Source organism: Cupressus sempervirens, chromosome 3, assembly GCF_028749045.1.
Source record: "Cupressus sempervirens isolate cs-2001-9-10 chromosome 3, ASM2874904v1, whole genome shotgun sequence".
Classification (NCBI taxonomy): Eukaryota; Viridiplantae; Streptophyta; class Pinopsida; order Cupressales; family Cupressaceae; genus Cupressus; species Cupressus sempervirens.
In genome coordinates, this window is record NC_143120.1 from 411882506 (window position 1) to 411909382 (window position 26877).

Consider the following 26877-nt stretch of genomic DNA (forward strand, 5'->3'; position numbering starts at 1 on the left):
GAATTAATTATAGCTTGTTGAGTGTGCCACAACTGAATAGTTCAAGTTGCAAAGTTGAGTTTGAGAACAAGATAGAAAATATCTATGACACTGGTAGGAAACTTATTGGGAAAGGTGATCAAACTAGAGGTAATCTATTTTACCTTGATATGAATAATGCTACTTGTCTTGTTGTAGAATTTGATTATGTGTGGGTATGACACAAGAGGTTTTGTCATGTTAACTTTGATAACTTAGCGATTATCAATAAAATGAAAAGAGTCAGAGCTTTTTATAAATTGAAGAAATGTGATAATATTATTTGCAAAAAATGTCAGTTAGACAAGATGATAAAATCTAGTTTTAAAAGTAAGACTCATACCTCTAAAAAAATTATGGAAATTGTTCATACTAATTTATATGGACCAATTGATGTGAAAAGCTACAAAGGTGACACATACATTATCCTATTTGTTGATGAGTATTCTAGGATGATGACAATTATGTTTCTGAAATAGAAATCTAATGCTTTCCAAATGTTTAAGAGGTACTTATCTAGAATTGAAAAGGAGATAGGCAAAAGATTGAAATATTTGAGATCTGACAGAGGTGGAGGATTTACATCAAATGAGTTTGAGATGTCCTATAATGATAGAGGAATAAAAGGACACACTTTTGCACATAGAACCCATCCACAAAATGGGATTGCTAAAAGGAGGAACATATCTATAATGGGTTGTGCTAGAGCACTCATGATGGAGAATAATGTTGCTTTGTAATACTAGAGAGAAGGTGCAAGTACAACTATCTATACCTTAAATCATGTACAAGTCAAGAAAGGTACTCATTCAACACCTTTTGAATTATGGTATGGATATTCACCCAATGTAAAATATTTTAAGGTATTTGAAAGAAAGTGCTACATTCTTAAGGATGTCAAGAATGTAAATTAGATGATAAAAGTCAAGAAGGTATGTTGCTTGGCTATTCCATAAGAAGTAAAGCTTATAAGTTCTTAAATACTAACATTAAAAAAATTGTGGAAAGTGAAACTATGAAGTTTGATGAATATACAAATGTACATGAAGTTGAACCTATGAAGGAACCTAAATAGTACAAATCCTTTGTATACTTTTATGAAGGTATGCCTGCTGATAAAGATAACAAGTTTTAGTGACTACTAAGTCACATACAATGAATGCTAAGTTGCATTCACAAACTGAGTTACAATTAGGAATCGAATTGTAGACAAAAGCTGAGGCACATTATGATTCTGAGATAAGTGTACATGAAATAGATGCTGAGTTACCTAATAGAGAACTACATAGTGATTCTAAAGTTATTAGACCTATTGAAGAAAGAAGAGTAGAACCAATATTGTCAAAGTATGTCAAAATACATCACCCTATTGAACAAATTATTGGAGATAAATATGCTAGACCAATGACAAGGAACATTCTAAGAAGTGATACATATTTTTTGAGCATGCATGAGCCTAAGAAAGTGAAGGATGACTTAGAGAATGAGGACTAGAGTAAAGACATAAAAAAAGAGATTGATCAGATTGAGAAGAAAAAGACATGGAATCTAGTAACAAGACCCGAGGACAAGAATGTGATTGAAAGTAAGTGGGTGTATGGAAACAAGTTAGATGAAAATGGTGAAGTCACAAGGAATAAGGAAAGATTAGTTCGCAAGGGGTATGTACAAGAAGAAGGAATAGACTATGGAGAAACATCTTCCCCTGTTGCAAGATTAGGAGTAAGAACTCTACTTGCTTACTTTGCATACAAAGGTTTCAAAGTTTATCAAATGGATGTGAAGTCAACATTTTTGAATGTTATATTAGAAGAAGAGGTTTATATTGAACAACCTGAAGGATTTTGTAATGAACCCAAATTGGAGGTCCATCATTTTTCTTCAACTTTTGTTCTATTTATATTATTCTTGTGATGATTTTGATAATCTTCTTCTCATTGATTGGAGTTGCCTCTTGAACTATACATTTTCCATATTTTTGAATCCCAATCACCTCCTCTAATATAGTTCGATTGGTCTCAAAAATAAATGTTCACATTGTCTACGAATGTGAGGTATCTTCCTCCGCTTGAAGTTTCCATTTATCTCTGCACTAATGCTATGGTCTCTCCTTATTACCACTAAAGATATCAGTTGATTATTTATTTCTAAATGCTGGCTTACCTTGTTCCACAGTAGATCTTTCTTTGTGTAATGTATTTCTCTAAATCTATATTTTGGATAGCCAATAAGCTTAGTAAATATATGTGTCGAAGAGCCACAATGAGAAGGTGCCACTTCAATATCATTAACCACTATTTGAATGGATAAACAATATGACTATTATGAATAATCGTATGCTATTGTAATATAACTTATATATATATATATATACCATCAAGCTTAATATCATAATGTATATTGTATTATATTGTACCATATATTTGTTCAATCCATAATGTACAATAATATAATTAGTATATATTTATATGTCCAATATTTATTTAATAATAGTGCACATAATTCATTGATAACATTGTTTTTATTATTATTAAATATATAAATATATATATATATATATATATATATATATATATATATATATATCTGTGTGTGTGTGTGTGTTATATTCGCAAATCTCGATTACTTTACTAATATTATTAATCCTTAATTTATTATATTTTAATACTATTATCATATTATAATTATAATATAATATTGTAGTGTATAATAACATTATTATTTCATTTATTAATAATGATTTGACCTTTTATATTACCTTATTACCTTAGTAACATATTATTATTATTATATCAATAATATATTATTATTTATTCTTTATTATTCATAATTATTATCATTGTATAATATGTTATTCAAATATTCATATATCCTTAAAGTTGGGGTCATGACAAGTCCGCCCCTCTCGAATTTGCTTGTCCTCAAGCAATAATCATTTTCATATTTTTTTCACCTTATATAACGAAATTGACTACTAGATCCCATTCAAATTTTTACTTATAAGATTATTTCATTCTATTTTGTAAAGAGTCACACATGTGGTATGCATTTGAATGTAAAGTATACATATGGATGTATGAAGACACAGAAATGCTCAATGATACAAAAACACGAAGCATACACATTGATGCATGAAGACATGAAGTAGACACGATGTAGACACATCATACATAACCTTGATTAGATAAATAATGCTCAATGACTATACTTCCTCTTTAGGCTTATGAAACCTGCAACCACAAAATAAGCATCAATACATGCATACATATACACTTCAAAGAAATTTGAATGATAATAAGTTAATCCAAGCTAGTTCCATACTAAGCCCAAGAGTGGAACTTTGGCCCCCTTGGCCTTGGTGGTGGGTGTTAGGCATCCACACGAGGTGGTCTACTTAGTGGATTACTTTTTTGGCTAGAAAAGTTCTTGTGAAAAGGAGCCATTACTATCTTTCCTTTACCTAGCACTACAATAGGGTGTTTTCTCCTAATTGCAGACTCCATAGGAAAGTGGTAGGGTTCCCTTTTTTTATTTACATAATCCTTTGGAAGGAATCTTTCTCCCTTTCCTTTACGATCATCATAAGATGGTAGATTTACGGTGTAGAGGGCCCATGAAAAAAGCTCCAAGCGTATCCGACAAGTGCTTGAAATTACTCCGCCTCTCCCTCCACCAACTCCCTACCTTAGGATATCATAATGTGGATGAGAAGATGAGTATTAAATTTAATTTACTTAGTTCATTTGAAAGACTTATTCTTATAGTACACAAACAACCTTCTCTCTCCTTGTTACGATCATCTTGATGGTAGAATGACGGTGCAGAGGGCGCGTGAAACAAGCTCCAAGCGTATCCGACAAGTGCTCGAAATTACTCCGCCTCTCCCTCTGCCAACTCCCTATCTAAGATTTCATAATTTTGGACGAGAGATAGGCTATAATTGAAATGTATTCTAATTACTATGTTTTCCTTAAATCAACATTTATTTATATTTCATTTTTTTCCTTTTTCATATATATATATATATATATATATATATATATATTCCATTTATATTTCATTTTCATATATTCTTTTTATTTTGTAACTGGAATCATTGATAGATTATTCAATATTCTTCACAATAACAAATGTGTTATTAATAAGAAAGACACTAACAATTATCTCTTAATAAAACATATGAAGAAGATATAAACTTACCTCATTACCCTTATGTGTTGAAGTGGTGATTATAGGATATTTATCCATTATTTACTCTTAGCTACTTTAAGGATCTTGATAGATTCAACCACCTTTGCTGAATAGTTCCCCACTTCTATGTGAGTTAAAAGCACTTTGGGAGAAAAGGTCAATCATGGAGATGTACCAAAATACTTTTACACTAATGATTTTCCTTTGCGTATTTCCCTTTCTTTACGAGCTTGTCTCCAATGAAATTTTTGGCTTCTTTACCTTGGAAGTGTCAAACTCCCTCTGAAGCTGATATCAATATCCCCTTTTCTACAAGACATACTCGAAAGAAATGATCAAAGCAAGTGCTTGTAGACAAACAAGAAATAAGAGAAAGATTTATATCATACTCAAGAATAAATAATTTTGCACGATAAATAATTCCAATATATATAATAATCTAATTGAAATATATACGTTAGTACATATATTTCCAACATTTTATTTCCTTATCAAATAACTATGATTATGAAATTCTAATTCAAAAATGAATAAGAAAACATTACACACATAGTTAATTGAATAATTTATTATTCATCAATTAATGATAATATAATAGTTCTATCAATAATATTAAACATGACTTTCTTATTTATCATTAACTCTATTATATTCACGTTCATATAATGTTAGAAATAATAGTAATGATAAATTTCAATAACCCTTATAAAAATATACGTACCTCATATACTTTACACTTATCAGTCTGCTAATTTTAGTGATTGCCTCCACAACATGAATAGTCATTGGGAGTTTGATGCACATTGTGCACTTTGGAAAAATCTCAATATTGTCAAATGCTTCTTTACTAAGGGCAACGTAATTGTAGCACCATGACACCTCTGCACTTTGTAGTTGAAGGAGAGCATGACAGATTTGGTGTAGAACGAGCCCCTAGCTTGATAGAGTTGTTTGTAAAATAAGATAATTGAGAATGAGCCCCAATTTGGCTTTTGTGAATTCCACGTGCCTTGACTTTGTTGGTGTGTAGTTAGTGTTTATTCCAAATTTATTGATCCTCTCTTTTCTCCCTTTTACATTTATTTGTCGCAGATGCTCCAATCAATCGTGACTAGCTTGCCTATCATTACTAATGGAGGCTATTATTATATTCCATCTGAGGTTCCAAATGTTGTTTGTTGAGTACATTGGACCACAATCAAATCAGAGGCATGAAACAGAATTTGAGCTGTTATTTAACAAATATAAACATCTTCCAAATTGTAGTCCGTCCCATCATTAACCGCCTTTCAATAATTTTTCTTCCATTGATGACTAATCAAACATCTGTGTCATCTGTCAGATCTCACATACTTCCAAAGCAAAAATAAAAATGGAAGCCAGCTTTTCACAGATTTCAAAAGTAGCGCAGGACGGGAAAATATTAAAGTAGTAAAATGTAGATTAATTGTAACGTCATGGCAGAATAAATCATTGGAAAGTGAAGAATGTTGTTGGCCATGAATCTGATTCATACACCGCCGGTCAAGTCTTTCGCTTTTACTGGTATTGCCCGTCAGAGATTTAGGGTTTCCTTCCGCAATAGACTGACATTAACCCTAAACCCGTATCTTCAACTGACTATTGTTTTGAGGATATATTATAACTGGGTTTGTATGTATCCTTTTCACATTTTAGTTTCAGTCACAGAGTTGGCTTTCTTCCGCGAAGTTTCTTCTTCTACTATGCTTATTAATCTATCGATACGGAACTCCCTTCGTACAGATGGAAAATATATTAATGTGAGTTGGTCTTTACTAAATATGATTTAATTCATTTGTATTCGAATCTCGCTCCTTATATCTCCCCGTACTCCATATTCTCACAACATGAAATCACAGGTCGGAAGCCTTGACGTTAATAGTCTTGCAAAGAATGTAATTCCAGCTTGCGTGTTCTAAAGGCATCCCTTCATAGTTTGACGTGGCCTCCACCTGGACTGTCTCCTTTTGGATAGCTACTGTACTCCCCATCCACGGTGATTAGAACTCTACATATTTAATTTTCTATTTAATCATGCTAAGTCTATTTTTATATATATTCAACTCGTGGATTACCAAGACTCTGATCACCTCTGATAGCTGATGAGCTCTCTTCATATTTTTAGATAATGGTTCATCAAATTTGAGCCTCACTAGTTCAGAGGTCCTCCGCTGATCCATGACACTCCGTTTGTTCTCAAATAAAGTTCCAATGTTGACATGATTTTCTTTTCAGATATGTTCCTTCAAGTGAACTTGAATTACTATCATCACTGTCAAATTTTTTTTTTGTTGTTTCTTCAATATTGTCGAGATTTCTAAGCCTATCCACGATCTTGTGCATTGCAGTTTTCCGTTTGCCTCCATCGAAGTGCTAAGTCTGGCACAAGTCATCATTATCATTATCCAAATCCGCCTTATTTTTTTTAGAGATCTTCTTGATGTCCTTGATTGGAACATTACTCCATCCTTGCATCCAGGGGCAGTAGGCATAATGGAACCGTTGCAAAATGATAGTCTCCCTCTCGAAGAAATGAATACTGTATTTTGTTTGTCTCTAAGGGTGTCTGCTTTATTTTTATCCCTGGATGTATTCTTTAAAGAATAAGGACCATTTTAAAGGACCATTGTGCTTCTTTGTAGATAAGCTGTCGTTTTGCCATGGAAGCTTTTCTGATTCTTGTTCTTCCTTAATCAGATCCCACCATTTCTCACAGTTATTTCTTGCTAGAGCAAAATATCGAAAATGGAAGTCTCTTAATTAATGATTTATAGGTTGGCAGGATGCTAGCTCTGATACCATTTGTAATGAACCCAAATTGGAGGTCCATCATTTTTCTTTGACTCTCCTTCTATTTATATTATTCTCATGATGATTTTGATAATCTTCTTCTCATTGATCGGAGTTGCCTCTTGAACTATACATTTTCCATATTTCTGAATCCCAATCACCTCCTCTAATATAGTTCGATTGGTCTCAAAAATAAATGTTCGCATTGTCTATGAATGTGAGGTATCTTCCTCCGCTTGAAGTTTCCATTTATCTCTGCACTAATGCTATGGTCTCTCCTTATTACCGCTGAAGATATCAGTTGATTATTTATTTCTAAATGCTAGCTTACCTTGTTCCACAGTAGATCTTGCTTTGTGTAATGTATTTCTCTAAATCTATATTTTGGATAGCCAATAAGCTTAGTAAATATATGTGCCGAAGAGCCACAATGAGAAGGTGCCACTTCAATATCATTAACCACTATTTGAATGGATAAACAATATGACTATTATGAATAATCGTATGTTATTGTAATATAACTTATTTATATATATATATATATATATATATATATATATATATATATATATATATATATATATATATATATATATATATATATATATATATATATATACCATCAAGCTTAATATCATAATGTATATTGTATTATATTGTACCATATATTTGTTCAATCCATAATGTACAATAATATAATTAGTATATATTTATATGTCCAATATTTATTTAATAATAGTGTACATAATTCATTAATAACATTGTTTTTATTATTATTAAATATATATATATATCTGTGTGTGTGTGTTATGTTCACAAATCTCGATTACTTTACTAATATTATTAATCTTTAATTTATTATATTTTAATACTATTATCATATTATAATTATAATATAATATCATAGTGTATAATAACATTACTATTTCATTTATTAATAATGATTTGACCTTTTATATTACCTTATTACCTTAGTAACATATTATTATTATTATATCAATAATATATTATTATTTATTCTTTATTATTCATAATTATTATCATTGTATAATATGTTATTCAAATATTCATATATCCTTAAAGTTGGGGTCATGACAGATTTATTGATGCTAGCAACAATAACATGGTATATAGACTACACAAAGTTTTATATGGTTTAAAGTAGGTCCATAAGAGCATGGTATGAAATGCTTCACAATTATCTTGTGAAGATTTTTTTTGAGAAGATTGATGATAACAACAAATTATACTTGAAGATAGAGGGAGTTAAAGGTATTTTACTAGCTAAATTTTTTGTTGATGATATCATATTTGGAGGTCAAGATACATTATGTAAGCCATTTGCAAATGAAATGAAGAAATAATTTGAGATGTCTATATTTGGAGAGATTGATTTCTTTGTTAGTTTGCAAGTATATTAGATGAAATATGGTATACAAATCGTGCAGTCTAAGTATTTGAAAGAAATATTGAAATTTTTTGGATTGAAAGATTCAAAACCAATTAACACACCTATGGTGACATGATACAAACTGTCAAAGAATGATGACTCTATTGATGTGAATCAAGCATTGTATAGGCCTATGATTGACAAGTTGAAATATGTAGTACATAGTAGACCTGACATTGCATTATCTTTTGGGATTGTTGTAAGATTCTCTGCAAATCCTAAGGAGAATAATTTGATGGATGTTAAGAGAATTATGAGATATCTAAAAGGAACAGAAGAATATAGTCTATACTACAAGAAAAATGAAAAATTTGAGTTAAGAGCCTGCACAAATGCTAATGATAGAAAGAACACAAGTGGTGGAGCATTTTTCTTAGGAAAGAGGTTGGTCACGTAGACCAACAAATTTTTTTTTTGCATATCTCAATCTACTACTAAAGTTGAATATGTGGTTACTCAGTAAATTGTACAAACATGGTATGGATCAAACAGCTACTCAAAGGAATGAAGGAGGAAATCACTGAACCTATAGTAGTTTATTGTGATAATAAAAGTTCTATAAACATATCAAAGAACTCTGTGATGCATACATAGACTAAGAACATTACTATCAAGCATCATTACTTGAGAGAGTTAGTTCAAGACAAAGAAGTGAGGATGAAATATGTGGATACAAAAGAATAGATAGCTGATATATTCACAAAAGATTTACCTAAGGATGGACATGATGTGAGGAAACTTGAAACAAAGAAATATAACCTTTTCCACTTTACCCACAATAGATCTGAAATAAATATACAATTTAAATCCACATGCAAGAGAATAGACGACATACCCACAAAAATGTGACACAAGACATACCTTGGGAAACCCTCATTGAGGGAGAAAAACCAGCCTCCAAAAGCATCCATCTCCATGTATTATTCAACAAAAAATGCCTTTGCAATACAACCATGGAAGCCTTCAAAGCCATAGCCACTACCAAGAAATCCATGTGAACAAACATGAATCCACACATCCCATGCCATGCTTCCAAGCTTCACAAATTCTCCCTTGGCTAACTTGTCAAGCCTTGTCCTGCTCGACTCTTTCTTTTTTCCCTTCTATCTTCTACTACAACAACTACCCTTGTTGCTACTTATATAGTAGCAAGTCCCACAAAACTACCAAGTGGTATTACATAAACCATGTGCTACCTAACCCCTTGACCCCACATTTAATATTAGAATTTTAATTATTTCCCCAATATTAAATAATTACATGAAACATTATCACAATGTTACAATACAACTCATCAATTATATCTCATGAGAATCTTTAAATGTTGCACATCCATCTAGGTGCAACATTACATAATAATATAAAATAATACAATATAACAATGTTATGTAATTTGTGCAACACCCATTATCTCAACAATCCCCCACTTGTTGTATACATTGCATAGGGTCAATTTGTAGCCACATAAATGAACAAGAGAACAATCCCTCTTAGTACATCCACCATCATGGATCAAATTACAACGTGTGTTCTATCCTAGTACCCATAAAAAAATCAAATTAACCAACATCTCAAACACGAATGATCTCACCTCCTATTATGCCACTACTAGCAAACATACATAGAAGCCATCCAAAGAGAAAGCCACCCAACTTGTCACATTAAAAGATCATAAAATCCTATACCAACTAAAATACCAAGAACAAAAAAAACTTGATCGAAAGGTAGTCACATGCATTTATAGTTGTTAAAATATCCATAGCTTAAATAACACCCACAACAAGTGCCAAACCCATCCAACTATCCATACCTCCAAAGGTATACCAAGTGAATGTCACATCATCAACATATCCAATTTGTAACTAGCAATCACAAGCCTCAAGAGCAATACCTACCACATATATACTAAGAAGATCCCACTACAATAGATAATATCAAATGTATAACCAATCCACTCACAACATCTCAAAGAAGTGAATCCATCTAGTCTCAAGGACATCCACAACACATAAACACATAACATACAAGAACAACTCTCGTAATAGGTCTCCCAAACTCTCCACAACCAAAAAAGGAAAGAGATAAAGGAATAACCATGTCATCTCTCACATGGCATTAATGAGAAAAAATAGTGATCACAATCTCTAACCAATCTCAAATCCAATGTAAGAAAAACCAAACATCAAGAAAGATAACCAAGACCAAACAAAAACCATTTAAATCATAACTTGGATCATATCCTACACACACCTCTAGATGTAAACTGTGTAAGTATGATGTCCTCCATAAAACCGCAACCAAGAAACTTCAAAAACACCAAAATCATACCATATAAATAATCATGGATGTAAGCCTCTCACAAGAAGATCAAACTCATAAACTATTCCTAAACTAAGGAATATGCCCAATACAAAATCATCTCCCAAATTTAACCAACATAACAACATATGCACATGGAGATAACCAATGCTAAACTATCTATCGTATGACTAGAACTAACTGATGTACCATAGCTTAAGATCCATATCCATGAAAGACAAGCATAAACATCATTTACTTGGGAGAAATAATGGGCTATACCTCTCAAGTAGCTAAATTTTTGAGTAGACCAAGAGTGGGGAATGATAATTCTCATCAACATATACAAGTCTCCAACCAAGAATTATCTAAGAATAATCTCCTCTCAAGTCCATATCAGGTGAATGCCCCTCGGACTCTCCTGCAAAAACCATCAACCATCCCAACAAATACTTCTCTAATCCAAGAGAAACCAGCATCACCACTGTCTCTAAGTATCCATGAGCACCTATAGCCAATCAATCCATGCCAACTCCAAATACAAAATAACAATATCATGAAGTATCCAACTTACGATCAATGTAATCAATACTAAGAAACTAAACCAAGATTAAAGTCAAAGTTCCAACCATGGTCTTAGGAACATAAAATGACAACATGATCTAACCATCTTAACTAAATAGATAACATGTTTCATTTGAACATAATATAACATGTCAAAACTATAAATGCATATCAAGAGTATACCATGACATAAAAATGAAACCATCCTAACTACAAGGATAACATACCAAATAAAAGCATAAACCACACCTTTACCAAAACCTCATTATTCCTCATGATGAAACCATCTCCCCAGACCATGAAGAAAAAACATCATCTCAACATACCATGAAGAACCATCTCCACACACACCATGAATATAACAAGTACGCCATGCAAATGTCAAATACACTTCTGTAATAACAAGATCTAAGACAAACCTTCAACATTTACAAATACTCAATAAATATATAAATTTTAATAACTCCTAATCAACTATGGTACCAAGTCACCTATGAAATCATAACATCGATCTCCTACATGAAGATCCTTCAAGTCTACACTTTCACAACCAAAGTGTCAGTACCAAGTGAAACCAACATCTCCAAACCAAGAAGATACAAACCAAACTAGGAACTAATCCTGCATTATCACCTCATCACTATCACAAGCTCCCACTAAACCATGTATCCAAGCTATCCATGACATCATGATGAGAAAACCATCCTCTAACCATGAGAATTAACCAAGGCATAAAACCATCAAAGAACTCAAAGTGCACATCATGAGATCCTAAAAAGAAACCAAATAACCATGGTCCACAACCAAGAACATATACCACTATAACTAAATTAGGAATCCAAACCAATGAACATCAAGGATGTACCTATATATACAATCATGTCATGCAAAAATCTACAGCACCATGATCACATCTATGAACTAAGCATCTGACTCTCAATATGTCCAACCTATTAGCATAAAATAATCAACCACAATCTTCAACCATGACTGCACCTGGTAACAATATCTCATCCCTTCTACATGAAGATAAATCAACAAATTATGTCACTTAGGGCATAGACAACCTAAATACAAGCCAACAATTTGAATATGCATCAATAATGAAAGATCAATGGCCAAAGACAGCTTGTAACCAAGCTATAAATGCAACATATAAGTATAGATTGGTTACAACACTGCACAACTTGTAGACCCAACAAGTCATCATACATATCCAAATCAAATATTGATAACCATATCATCATGAGACCAATCTAAAAAATGAATTGAGTATACAATGACATCAAATCCAAATCTCCAAAATATACAATGTCATAAACTCACAATGTTACCATAGTAAATATATACCATAAACTGTTCAAATTAATATATTGCTAAATAAACCATGCCAAACCTACACCAAATTTGAATGAATGTGTATAGATTTCTAAGAGCTTTACATTGACTATTTGAAGTCCAAAATTTGACTCTATATGCCCAAGTTATGCCCAAATATGTGCTCAAAATAAATAACATCTAACTTTTGGGCTCATAAAACTTGACAAAAAATCAAAATCATAGAACCAAACCCACATTAAGTTGTAGTGGTCTAAATTAGCTTTCAAAAGCTTATAAGAACACTAAAATTTGATATCCCTAGAGAAATTTATGGCCATTTTACTAAGACAGTCTTTTTACCATTTTCATTACAATTTTTTTTTTTTGAAATAAAAATTTCAATGAGATTAAATTTGATGGCCATCATAGGCTAAAACTAAGAAAATCTTTCATTTCCTCTAAACATGGCCATAATAGGGCATATTATATATCAAAATTTATGGGAATATCAAGCCAGACCTAATGGTGAGGTCTATTTTTACCTAGGAGGTCATTTCTGCAAGCACCCCCTAAAACCCTCGTTTAAATGGAACATCCAAAAAATTCATTTGTCCAACAATTTCACATGTGCAAAATCTACCAATATCCCATCATAACAAAAAATTTGAAACCCATAGATTTACAGTAAAGAACTCATATATCTTGCCCTTTCTTTTATCCTCTGATGCATTCTCATGGATTCAATCTAGTGTTACAACAATAAAACCATAGTTCTGATATCACTTGTGAGGAAACGTGCAACAAAGAAATATAACCATTTCCACATAATCCACAATATGTGAAATAAATATGCAATTGAAATCTACATGCGAGAGAATAGAAAACATACCCACAAAAATGTGATATAAGATATACCCTAGGAAACTCTCATTAAGGGGAAAAAAACTCAGTGTCTAAGAGCATCCAACTCCATGTATAATTCAAAAAAAATACCATTGCAATACAACCATGGAAGCCTTCATATCCATAGCCACAAAAAAGAAATCCATGTGAATAAACATGAATCCACACATCCCATGCCATGCTTCCAACCTTCATAAATGCTCTCTTAGCTCACCTATCAAGTCTTGTCCTACTTGATTCTTACTTTTTTCCCTTCTATCTTCTCCTAAAATAACTAACCTTGTGGCTATTTATATAGTAGCGAGTCCCACAAAACCACCAAGTCATATTACATAAACCATGTGTTACCTAACCCCTTGATGCCACATTTAATATTGGAATTTTAATTTTTTTCACCAATATTGAATAATAACATGAAATATTATCACAATGTTATAATACAACTCATCAAGTATAGCTCATGGGAATCTATACGTGTTGCAGGTCCATCTAGGTGAAACATTACATAATAAAAAAATAATAATACAATATAACAGTATTATACAATGTGTGCAACACTATTATCTCAACACATGAATATATTATATGTAAACTATCAGTGATACCCCTATCTAAAGCTACTTAAGAAGCAAGAGTAGTGCCTTGCATCAATTGAGTTGAATGTTGTATCTTAAATCTTGATGTAGTAGATATTACTTTAGGAGCTTCCTAAAGTAATGAAAGTGCCGAATTAGAATATTTTATAGTCACATGCAAGGTGACAGAGGGAGAACCCAAATTGATTATATCTACTTATAGAGATGACAAGTCTTTGAAATTGTTGCCAAAGAAGGAGATATAAGTACTGAGGGAGAAAAAAGTATAGAGAGAGATAAGTATTTGACTATCAAAAAGAGTGACAGATACTCCAAAGAGGGAGATAAAGAATCGAAGGAGATGGACAAAGATTAAATTACCTTACACAGAGGAAGGACATATACTGAAAGAGGGAGAAATTTCAAAGATATTATTTTCTTATTGGTATTGATGTTGGTATTGGTTTGCCATCAATGCCATAGAGGGAGATTATTGATATAAGATTGTTTTGAAGTGAATAACCTATAATGAAACAATCATTATTTTTTCAATGACATCAAACCTGCTACTTATTGGTGAGAATTTCTTTTTGGTCTAAAAGCTATCATTTAGCTGATTGATGAAGAGGATTTGAAAAGAGGAGATACCAATAGCACCTAGAGAAAGGTTGAGTTATTTGGCATGTGAAAGAAGTACTAAGACCAAATAAGACATTGATACTATAGTGTACTATTTATCTACTTAAAGTCTAAAATGAAAGATTACTCAAGTTAAGACTTGAATTTGGTTAAGTAAGAAATTTTTTTGCCAAGCCTAACCAAGAAATCAATACAAGCCAAGTAGAAATCAATAGAAGCCAAGTGAAAAACAAGAGGTTCCAAGTAGAGATGAAAAATAGTGCAAGACAATTGATTGTTAGTTTATGTCAAGTAAAATTTAATTGGTTTCAAGCATCAATAAACTTTAGTATTTTTCGAGTGATCTAGTGTTAGCTGAGTGACAGAACAATATAGATATTGAGTAATGACAAATAGTGTTAAATTGAAGATTTGGTGAATCTAAGCTAACTAATTTATTTTCTTGAATTATGTGAAGCGTGTGGAAGATAACTATGATGAGATGGTGGTATAGAATTCAAGGTAAACCATTTTGAGGTGAACTCAAGGAAGATTATAGAAGAAATTTCTAGAGTAACCTAATAGAAAAGTGGGTAGATTCATTCTATCCTACCTAATTCCACCTAACCCTAGAATGGATGATTATGATAAAGTATCAAAAGATCTAAATTATCTATTTATAGAGATACCTGGTCAGAAGAAAAAGATTGTCCTATGTGAGAACCTAAGGAAGACAAGGAGTCTAGGGTATTACTTCATTTAGTGACCGAATAGAGGTGACTGAGGTTGGCATGCAAAGAAATAAGGATTAAGAGTATGAATGATTGAATTGTGAAAAAGCTATTAGAGCTGAAGTATATGAATGTGAAGAAGAATGGAGGACTTAAATAGAGATTTATAATCTTCAAGTGAGTTGTAATTTGTTATTAGATCAAGCCTTATTGTTACTTTCTAATCATTGTATCCATCTAGGGTAATTCATTTGGATTAAAGTTGACCTAATAGTCATTTGTAAGTCCTCTTACCAAGTGAAATTATAATAGAATGGTCTATATTCCTCCAACAAGGTTCACTCCTAATATAGTGATTGAAATCCCTTAAGTGATTCACATTTAACAGTGTGTATTATAACCTTTAATAGGGTTGGCCTTTCACAATGAATCACTTTAGAAGAGTGAGAACTGGTAGCATGTTATTGGTGTTTTTTTTCCAAATTGGGTTTCCATATAAAATGCTCATGTCAAATTGTGTGAATATTCTTATGTTATTTCATGTTTACATTTCTGCAAAGATGTTTTGACCTAGGACAGTAACCTATAAATTTTAAGTATTGTATAATCTAATAGATGCATGCATATTGAACTTTTGTGGATATGGATCTACTAAGCATTGAATTTTTTTATTTGTACATATAGACCTTAGATAACTGATTCATCCCCCTCTTAGTTATTTTAAATAATCCCAGCAATAACTTGATTTTACTTGATTTGATGTTTCTTTTATTGTTTTCTCTTGGGAAAATGAATGAATTAAAATTAGATGACCAATATTCCTTCATTTAAAATGGATAGTGGAAATAAAAAAAGGTATTTGATCAATCCTTGTGCTTTAATCCCATTTACCAATTGATGCAAAGGTGGTTTTTTGCTTTTGATTACTTGATTCCCATTTGTTATGGACTTGCTAATGGAATATTGGATATTTGGCTAAATCCAAGTAAACAATTTCCTTACAATTTGCTAATTTTTTTGTAAGTATATATGGTCGCAACATACAAGTTGTGACATTAGGCAACATCTCATGAGATTTCTCCTTCTTCTCAGCAATAAAGGAGGTTCCCTTCTTACCATAGGTAGCTCCAACAAGAACTTAACTGAAGTTAGAAAAATATGGCTTCAACTCCTCTTTTTTTAGGAATGATTTGCATACAACTATAAATTTCCAACTTTACAAAAAGCACCTCATTATTACAATAATATTAGTGAGTCTAGAATTCATATAACAACAACACTAGGGGAAACAATTAACTTTTTATTTTTTATTAGAATAAATCAAAGTCTACTATAATTATTCTAAATTAGGATTCAGGTAGAATTTCTAGTAAGGCACAAAGTCTCTTACCAAATACTATCAGAATTTATACAAATACCTATAACTAAATCTCAAAGTCTTTAGTTCTATGTAATTGTAACCACTACCAACTATAAAAAAATTTCCTCCTGCAACACAAAGTCTTCAAAAGTTCAATTTGGCTCTAAATGTAATAGGTAGCTTAAAGTATCCATAATTAAACGTATATCCTCTTGAAAAAATAATTATAAATCATAATCATTTCAAGAAAAAATTATCATGTAATAGGTTAGTTTGGAACAAAGTTTCAAAACAACCAAACTCTTTTATTAAAAGTAATTTAGATTTATTTCTAAGCTTAGAATCTTAGAGTATATAAAAAAACTGGCATAATTTTCTCACCTTCCAAAAGATGATTATTTACATTGAGCTTCCTCGTTTATATAGGAAAATAGTGGAGAGAAAGGTGGAGAAAGAAAGAGAAAACCCTTAACTAGCTTGACTTATTCTCTAATTAAATAAATAACTATATTTGGTTTACTAAATGCTACACAACTTAAAAAACTTGCAACATGGTTACATGTTATATATGTGTACTAGGTACCATCACATGTAATTATATATATATATATATATATATATATATTTTCATTACATGTAATCTATCAAATAAAAATTATAAATACATGATGAAAACATTCTATGTGTCTAAGACAACATGATCCCTAATACACCATCCTTTTTTAGTCTTCATACTACTACAAGATGGTCTGAGATTGAAGTATTTGTGTTTAGAAAAAGAATCTTGAATTGGAATACAAAAATTCATCCTTGACTGTCATGGGAGTATTCATTGACCATATTTGTCTTAGAAGCATTATATGCTTGGTAAAATGTGATCATTCTTTCATTTTGTCCCTATTTCTTCTTTGCATATATGGAGTTATGCATGTTGGATATTATTTTATGACTTTTAAGAAAAGAAGATGAAGGAATCAAGGTAGAACTATATCTTTCAATGGGGGGAACACTTAAACACAAGATTTTATGGGAGCATCACATATGAATGGACTCTCAGAAACTTACAATTAGAAAAATTCTTGTTTTCTCATTGATGTCAAATCTATTGATCAAACATATTTCTACCTAATCTAAATGTCATATCTACATGATTAATGAAGAAGATTTGAGAAATTGCCCATAACAATAACACCTATAGGAAAGGTTGAGTTATAAAAAGGAGATTACAATGGACATTTTATTAGATAGATTTTTATAAAGAAAATAGATTGTCTATATCAAGAAAGTTAAGCTAAGCTGGGTAATAGAGTAAAATTCTAAGGAATGTCGAGTGATGCTAGTGTCAACCGAGCCATAGTAAGTACTGAGTAAATCTAATGTTGACTGAGTGTTAGTATCAATTAAGCAAGATAGTTGATACCAAGAGAGATGTTTTTACATCGACCAAGTAATTTAGTGATGACTAAGTGTCAAAATTTAGAGATTTTTGAGTAACAATAATGAGAATGAATTTGAGGAAATCGTGAGATCTAGCCAACTTAGTTAATTTCTTGGGAGATGTAAACCATGTTGAAGATAAGATTGATGAGTTGGAATATTAAATTCAAGGTGAGGATTAAGTAAAGGCCTAATAGACAAATTATAGAGAAGTTTTTAGAGGATTACCAAGAAGATGGACAGATACAATGAATCATGTTGAACCTGATCATAAACCTTAAGATCTATGGTGATCATGGAAAATGGTAAAGCAATAATTTCCTATTTAAAGAGGTAAAGAGATTAAAAAAAATGGTATGGTGTGTTGTGTATGATAAAAGAACACAAAGAATGTTGGATCAAAGACACACAAGAGTGTGTGAGTGAATGCAAAGCTAAAGGATATAGCTTGCACATATGCTGTTGATCTTGATAAGTGAATCTAGGCTAATGGTTTAAGAGTTTTTGAAAGGTGAAGGTTGATTTCTTGAAGGGTTTCCAAATGAATCAAGAACAAAGATGACAATGGGAAGCTTATCACTGAATCAAAACATGAACCGAACAAATATCTAAACTTGCAAAGTGAGTTGTAGTCATACTAATCAAAACTATTATTTTTCTTTCTAATCATTGTAAATAGTTTGTATTGAAATCCTTTTAATAGAGATTGACCTAATAGTCATTTGGAAGACTTAATAGTCTATGTAAATCCTTTAGCAAGGTGACATTCTAAATGGAATGATCAAAGTCCTCTAACAGGGCCACTCCTAACATGGTGGTTAAATCCTTTAACAAGGTCACATTTAATAGTGTATATTGTAAATATTTAATAGGGTTGGCTCCTAACAGGACTTAGTTTAAAACAATGAAAAAGTGGTGACATGTTACTGGTGTTTTTTCCCAAATTAGGTTTCTACATAAAATCCTAGTGTCAAACTTGTGTTGAATACTTTATATGTTTTTAAATTTGATGATGTTTTCATTGAGAAAAATATGTTATGTTTAAGACAACATTTTTTAGAGATCAAGCAACAAAAAGATAAACACCATAGTGAGTGTTTATGTTTCAATATTCAAATGGTACTTAAGGACCTTGAGTAACTGATTCACCCCCCCTTAGTTATTCAAAACATTTCTAACAATTTGTATTAGAGCACAATGCTTACAGAGAAAAGACACTTAAAGCCAAAGATCATGATTCACAAGATAGATGCACCAAAGTTGAACAAAGAGAAATTTTTTGCATGGAGGACCTTGATGAGGTTGTACATATCCAGTATAAGTGATGTTGCTATCAACTTTGTGGATAATGAGTATGTGAAGATAATAACTACTCTTCTCATTGCTAAAAAATTGAAGCAAAAGAAAGAACACAACCAATCAATTTTGGAGATTTCCTTAGCCCTAAACTATGTTGAGTTTGATGACTTGAAAGACTATGAAATTTCAAAGAAAATGTGGGACAAATTAAAAACTGTATATGGAGGTGATGAAAATGTCTTAAGAGCCAAATTAGAAATCTTGAGAGGAAAATTTGATGACATGAGAACGATGGAAGGTGAGAATATAGTGCAATAGTGCATAAGAGTCAAAAAAGTTGTCAACGCTATTCAAGGTGAAAATGTTGAAATCCAAGAAGAAATAGTAATAAGAAAGGTATTAAGAACTTTACTTCCTATATATACCATAGATTTTTTGCAATCCAATAACTAAGATGCACACGAGGTAACAATTTTACCTTAGAAGGTATAATTGGTGGACTTACTTCTTTTGAGATGTCTAACTTTGATAAATATACACCCGCTACTATTGAATCTACCTTCAAGTCATAATTAGTTCTTAGCAAAAGAAAAGGAAAGCATGTGAAGAGTGATAATGATAGTTCTAATGATGAGATTGATGAACTTCAAGCCCTTATTGCAAAAAGGTTTGGAAGAGGAAAATGTAAGTACAAAGGTAAATTGCCTACTATTTGGTTCTCATGTAACAAGATTGGTCATATTACTGCTAGGTGTCTTGATAGAGAGGATAAGGATGAAAGGAAGGAAAGAAATTACAAATGAAGAAAAGATGACAAAGACTACAAGAGAAACAATGATGACAAAGGTAAGAAATCTTGTTATATTGCTAAAGATGAAAATGATAATGAATCTAAGAATAATGATGATGAAGTTGTCTATGCTACTATGAGAAAAGACTTTGATGAGGATGAGAAAACTACATTAATCCCACATGTGAACAAAAGTGACAGATGGATAATTGATAGTGGATGCTCCAATCAAATGACTGCTGATAAAGATAAATTTGAAGATATTGGTCCATACAAAGGGATATGTGTTAAATTTGGTAATGATATCCCATGTGTTGTAAAAGGTAAAGGTACTATTCTTCTAACTAACAAGATAAAATGTGACAATGTTTACTGGGTTGAAGGACTTAACTCTAATTTGCTAAGTGTTTCACAGCTAAACAAATCAGGTTACAAGGTTGAATTTCACAATAGGAAGGCCAAGATACACAATGTTGATGACAAGCTAATTGGAACTTATCATCAGACAAGAGGTAACTTGTTATATCTAGATTTATCAAATAAGACATTTTTTTTTGCACAACAAGGAGATGTTTGGTTATGTCACAAGAGGTTGTGTCATGTGAATTTTGATAATTTGGTGAATAGCAACAAGATGAAGAAAGTAAGAGGTTTGCCTAAAATGAAGAAGCCTGACAATGCTATGTGTAAACAATATCAATTGGGAAAAATGACCAAGCCTTTTTTTAAGAGCAAAACATACACTGCTAGTGACATTTTGGAATTGGTTCATACTGACCTATGTAGACCCATTGATGTACAAAGATACTATGGAGATACATACTTCATTCTATTTTTTGATGATTACTCTAGGATTATGACTATGATTTTTCTTAAAGCTAAATTTGATGTTTTTTAGTAATTCAAGTGGTACTTAGCCAAAGTTGAAAATGAAATAGGGAAGAGTTTGAAGTTCTTGAGATTTGACGGAGGTGGTGAATTCATTTCAAATGAGTTCAATACATTCTACAATGATAGAGGAATTAAAAGATAGATGTCAACACCAAGGACCCCTCCTCAGAATGGGATAGCTGAAAGGAGAAATAGATCAATAATGAATTGTGTAGGAATATTAATCATGGAAATCATGGAGAAGAGCATATCAAAGAATTATTGGAGAGAAGCTATTAGTACTACTATTTATACCCTAAATAGAGTAAAAGTCAAGAAAGGTACAAATGCTACACCTTTTGAACTATGGTATGGCTATGCTCCTAATGTAAAATATTTCAAAATATTTGGAAGAAAATGCTACATACTTAATGACAATAGGAATGGAAAAATTGATGAAAATTTTCATGAAGGTATATTCCTAGGATATTCCACCAAGATTAAATCTTATAAGTTTTTGAATCCTAACACTAACAAAGTTATGGAAAGTGAAAATGTGAAAGTTGATGAGCTTGCAGAAAGAAATCACATTTCATGTAATGAAGAATCTAAAGATTAGAATACATTGATCTACATGGATGATGGTGTTCCTAGCACTCAAAATGAACAAGAAAATCAAGCTACAACTTCCCAATAGACGGGGCATGATGAAGTGCAAATACAAATTGCTGAGTAATAGAGACTGGGTGTTGAGCAACACATTGAAGATGCTGAGTCACAAATAGGAAATGCTGACCATCATATAGAAAATATAGAGCATTGAAAAGTTGGACTAGAACCTGAACAAGAAAGAGTAGATGAGCTTGAGATTATTTTTCAAGATGAACCTATAGAAGAACAAAGAAGAAAACTATTTGTGTTGGCAAAATATGTAAGAAGACATCATAAACCTTAAAAAATAATTGGTAATGCTAAATTAAGTGTTATGAGAAATAAAAGACTCAAAGACGACACATGCTTACTTTATGAATTTGAGCCCAAATCAGTAAAAGATGCTTTAGAAAATGAAGATTGGATTTAGGCAATGAATGAGGAAATTGACTAGATTGAGAGGAAAAATACTTGGACTTTAGTGCCAAAACCTAAAGACAAATTTTTTATTGGAACAAAATGGGTTTTTAGGAACAAACTTAATGAAAATGGTGAAGTAACAAGAAAAAAAACAAGAATAGTATGCAAAGGTTATGCTCAAGAAGGAGGAGTTGATTATGGAGAAAATTTTGCTCACGTGCAAAGACTTGAAGGAGTCAGAATTGTTCTTGCAATCTCAACCTATAAGAATTTCAAGGTATATCAAGTGGATGTCAAACTTGCATTACTAAATGGTATACTTGAGGAAGAAGTGCACATTGAAAAACCTAAAGGATTTCTAAATCAAGACAAGAAGAACATGGTATGTAAACTAAACAAAGCCCTTTATGGATTGAAATAATCCCCAAGAGCATGGTATGAATGATTTCTTGACTATTTGTAAAGATTGGTGTTGAAAGGAAAATGAAAGTAGTAATCTATATTTGAAGAATTGTAAGAATATTGAAGTACTGTTATCTAAAATATTAGTTGATAATATTATATTTGGAGGAAGAGAAGCATTATGCAAATCATTTGTTGATGAAATCAAGAAGGAATTTGAAATTTCTATGTTTTGTGAGATTAAATTCTTTGTTGGATTACAAGTATGTCACATGAAGTTTTGAATTTTTATTATTCAATCCAAATACATCAAGGAGATACTAAGAACTTTTGGTATGGAAGATTCAATGCTAGTGAGCATAGCTACATCTATACGACATAATCCATCTAAGAATGATGGTTCTGCTAAAGTGAACTAGACCTTATATAGATCCATCATTGGAAAATTACAATATGTTGTTTAGACCATATATTGCATTAGTAGTTGGGATAGTTGCTAGATTTTTAAAAAATTCTAAAAGAGAATCACATGATGGGAGTGAAAAGGACAATAAGATATTTGAAAGGTACATAAGACTATGAATTATATTACAAGAAAAGTGATAAATTTTAACTAAAGGTATTCATTGAATTAGATTGGGCAGGTAATATCAATGATAGAAAAGACACTAGTGGAGGTGCATTATTTTTCAAAAAGAGTTTGTTGTCATGAACAAGCAAGAAGAAAAAATGTATTTTCCAATCAATAGTTGAAGCCGAGTATGTGACAACTATAGTGAATTGTTCAAAGATTATGTGGATAATGGAATTATTGAAAGGTATGCAAGAAGTTATTATAGATCCAATGGTTATCTACTGTGATAATACAAGTATTATGAATATTTCAAAGAATCTAGTGATGCATACTAAGACAAAGCACATTACTATCAAGTATCACTACTTAAGGGAACTAGTTCAAGAAAAAGAAACGAAGCTAGAATATGTTCATACCAAAGAGAAAATTGCTGACATATTCACTAAAGCCTTACCTAAATATGCACATGAATATCTTAGAGGTATATTAGGGGTGGTTCCCCTAAATAAAGCTACTTAAGGAGACAAGGTGCATTGCATCAAATGTGCTAATCAGAATATCTTACATATTGATGCAATACAACTCTACTTTGGTAAATGCCTAAGGTAGATAGTCAAATAAAAAATATTAGGTCACTCATAGACATATGACATAAATAAGTTAGACAAGAAAACATCTACATAATTAAGATGTATGGAGAGTTTGAAGCTTAGAAAACTATGTGTCTTTGGCATTGTTGTCAAAGAGGGAGAATATACAGAATAAGATAGATCCAAGAGGGAGATCTATTATTTTAGAGAGAGAAATGGTCATATAGAGAATCAAAACATCTTTTTGGATTGTATGGAAACAAAGTTGTTGAGATACTAAGTTGTTGCTAGTATATAGATGTTTCCATCAATGCCAAAGAGGGAGATTGTTGGAAAATTACAATTGGAATTATTTTTGTTTTGTCATTGATGTCAAATCTATTGATAAGACATGTTAATAAACTAAATGGAATATCTATTTGATTGATGAAGAGGATTTTAGAAATTTCTCATAACAATTGCACCTAGAGGAAAGGTTGAGTTATGAAAAAGAGATTACAATAGAGATTTGATTAGATAGACTTTGATAAAGTAAAGAGATTGTTTATATCAAGAAAGTTAAGCTAAGCTGAGAAATATAGTAAAAGGCTAAGAAGTGTTGCGTGATGCTAGTGTCAACTGAGCCATAGTAAGTACCGAAAAAATCTAGTGTTGACCGAGCATTAATATTGACTGAGAAAGATTGATATTGAGCCAAATGTTTTTATAGTGATCACATAATTTAGTGATAATCGAGTGTCAAAATATTGATATTGTCGAGTAATAATAATAAGAATGAATTTGAAGAAATTGTGAGGTCTAGCTGACTCAGTTGATTTCTTGGGAGGTGTAAACCATGTTGAACATAAGATTGATGAGTTGGATCATTAAATTCAAAGTGAGAATTAGGTAAAGACCTAATAGAAAGATTCTAGAGAAGTTTCTAGAAGATGATCAATAAGATGGATAGATACAATGAATCATGTTGAACTTGATCATAAACAATAAGATTTACAATGATTGTGGAAAATGGTAAAGCAAAAATTGCCTATTTAAAGAGGTACATAGTTGAATAAAATGGTACAATTTCATGGGTGAACCCACATTAATGGGTTCCACTTTTGTGGGATGAAGGAAATAAAAAAAAGGCAAGTTTTGCATATTGTATTTATGATATGTTCCCCCGAACATGCATATTATGTTCATGCGAACATAATTTAAATATATGTTTGGGCCAACATACTTTATTTATATGGGGTATGTTCAGGAAAACATACCTCATTAATATGTTCACCCGAACATAATTTAAGGTGATTTTGCTTTCAAAACCCTTGTTTTCCCATTTTACCATTCATTTCTACAATGAGTGAATTTGATTGGACATTGGTGCAAATGTATTGGATTGGTAAGGCAACCGTGTCATTTTTCGTCATTCTCCTCGAGATTCTCGTCATTGCGCTGTTTCGGGTATGTTTATATGTTATTATTTGAATTTTTAAATATTTTTTAATGTTTTCAAAGCATATTTTCATGTTAATTTAATATTTTTATTATTTATTTATGTTACTTAATTCTATTAATTTAAAGTTTGTTATTTTTTTTGCATATGTTAGTTATATATTAGAAAAATATTAATATAGCATTAGAAAACAAATTTAGAAAAACATTAGTGTTAAATTAGATAAATATTAGAAACACAATAGTTTAGAATATTAGAAAAACATTAGAAAATATTAAAAAAACATTAATCTAGAATATAAGAACATTAGAAAAAACATTAGGAAAAACATTACGTTTAAATATTAGTTTTGATTAGAAAAACATTAGAAAAAATATTACATTTAAATATTAGAAAAATATAAAAAAATATATTTAAAAATACTAGTTTGGAAAATATTAGAAAAATATGAGAAAATGTTAGAAAAAAATTAGAAAAAAATAAGAAAATATTGGAAAATATTTTTAAAAATGTAAGTCTTAAAATTAGAAAATATTAGAAAATATTAAAAAAAATATTGTAGAATTATTAGAAAAACATAATACTAAGTGAAATATTAAAAAAATAATAGTATACTAGTAACATAGAATATTAGAAAATAAAATTTAGAAAAATATTAGTTTTATTAGAAAAGTACTAGTTTAATTAGAAACTATTTAAAAAAAAAAAAATAGTTGTTTTATAAAAATATTAGAAATTTTTTTTAAAGAAAAATATTAGTTTTATTAGAAAAACATTAGAAAAAAATTATATCTAAATATCAGAAAAATAATAGAAAATATATTTAAAAATATTAGTTTGGAAAAGATTAGGAAACTATGAGAAAATATTAGAAAATATTGGAAAATATTTTTAAAAAATTAGTCTTAAAAATTAGAAAATATTAGAAAAACATTATAAAAATATAAAAAAACAATAGTGTAGAATTATTAGAAAAAAATTACTAAGTGAAATATTAAAAAACATTAATCTACAATATTAGAAATATAAATTAGTATTATAACATTAGGAAATATTAGTATTTAACATTAAAGAATATAAATTAGTATATAACATTAGAAAATTTAGAAAAAAAACATTTTATATTAGAAAAACAATATAAAATATTTGAAAAAAATATTACAATTTATATTAGAAAAAACATTAAACTTGAAATATTAGAAAAAAATTAGAAAAAAAAAAAAAAAATTAGTGTAGATAATTTAAAAATATTATAATGAGCTATCTCCAAAACCCTAACACTAACTATAACCCTAAAAAATACACTAACCATAACCCTAACGCTAACTCAAACTCTAACCCTAATTTCTAACCCTAACTTGAAAGCTCTTTAACCCTAATCTAACCCTAGAGTTCTATAATTGAAATGAGCTAATGTAACCCTAGAACTGTAACCCTAGTCTAATTGAAAACTCTAATATAATCATAAGTCTAGAAATCAAACTGTAACCAAAACCTAATCTAACTCAAACCCTTTAATCTTTAAATGAAGGTTCCCTATATCTAAATCAAACCCTAGAATCTAACT